This window comes from Elephantulus edwardii, unplaced genomic scaffold (genome assembly GCF_000299155.1).
Source record: "Elephantulus edwardii isolate Elephantulus edwardi_28Jun2011 unplaced genomic scaffold, EleEdw1.0 scaffold00097, whole genome shotgun sequence".
Classification (NCBI taxonomy): Eukaryota; Metazoa; Chordata; class Mammalia; order Macroscelidea; family Macroscelididae; genus Elephantulus; species Elephantulus edwardii.
Window position 1 is genome coordinate 5,445,383 of NW_006399847.1, and position 1,385 is coordinate 5,446,767.

The following is a 1,385-nucleotide window of genomic DNA, read 5'->3' on the forward strand; positions in this document are numbered from 1 at the left end:
GGAGGAGGAGGAGGAGGAGAGAGGAGGAGGAGAGCGAGAAAACAAGAGAACTTCCCACACTGAGAGACTGAGAGGCAAGACTTGAGGGAGACTGGAGCAAGACCCTAGTGAGAGTGAGACCCTGGAGGTAAAACTTTGATGATGATGGTGGCATTGCCATTAAGAAACGGTTGCAAGGTGTGACATGAGCTTACTTATATTTGTCCTGGCAAGAGTTAAAGATTTTGCTGATCTTGCCAGATCCTTGAAGGAGAAGCTGACTGATAACCATTTTGAGGGACACATTGCTGGATGATTTGGATTTGACTGCTGAACTGAAATCAGGACTTGGACTAATTGAAGAATTGTACTTTGGGACTGTTGAGCTAAAACCTGGACGGGTGATATTCTTTGCCTCCTTAACTCACCAACTTAATTCTCAAATAAACCCCATTCTCAGTACCACCACTGTGAGTCTGTGAGTGAAGAATGAATAAATGAACCTCTTTATGCTGGTATGGCTCTAGAGGCACCACAGAGAGAGGCTATGGGCACTTTATCTGCTTTCTGCTCTGGGGCAGTGAGGGACTGTGCTATTCTCACTCATTCTGACCCTTTCACAGAGATGCTCAAAACCCTGTGCCTCTATGTCCTGTTTTCTGCTCACTAGGCACCTGGTTGAGGCAAAGACTTCCTAAAAAAGGTGAGAAGAGTGACTCATAAAAGAAAATAACTGATAAATTTTACCTCATCAAAATTAAAATTTCTATTTGTGAATCATGGTTAAGAAGATAAAAAGACAAGTTATATACTAGGAAAAATATTTCTGTGTGTTTCTTTGTTCTATTCATAATTTTCACAATCTAGTAAAAGTAGGGAAAATAAGCCAATCACAACTTGTCAAAATATTTTAAGACAGATAACTTAACAAAAGAAATATAATACTAATAACCTTTGTTGTTGCCTTTGAGTTGAGCACGACTCCTAGTGACCCTGTGAACAAAAGGCCTGAAGCTCCTCTACAACTCTCCACATTTAAACTAATAAATAATTCTCAACATTGTTGTTTTTGTTATGTGCCATCGAGTCGCATGCGACTCATAATGACCCTATGTACAACAGCTCTAAACTCTGCTCTGTTCTGTGCCAATCTCACTGTCTCCTATACACTCATCCCGATTGCCCCAGTCACTGAATCAATCCATCTCCCAGAGAGCCTTCCCCTCCTTCGCCTGCCCTCCACTCTCCCAAGCATGATGTCCCTCTCCAAGGACCAATCCCTTCTTACAATATGACCAAAGTATGTCAGACAAAGCTTCAGAATCCCTGCCTCCAAGGAGCAACCCAGTTGAACCCTCTCCAGGATGAAACTGTTTGTTTTCTTAGCAGTCCATGGCACCCTCAGC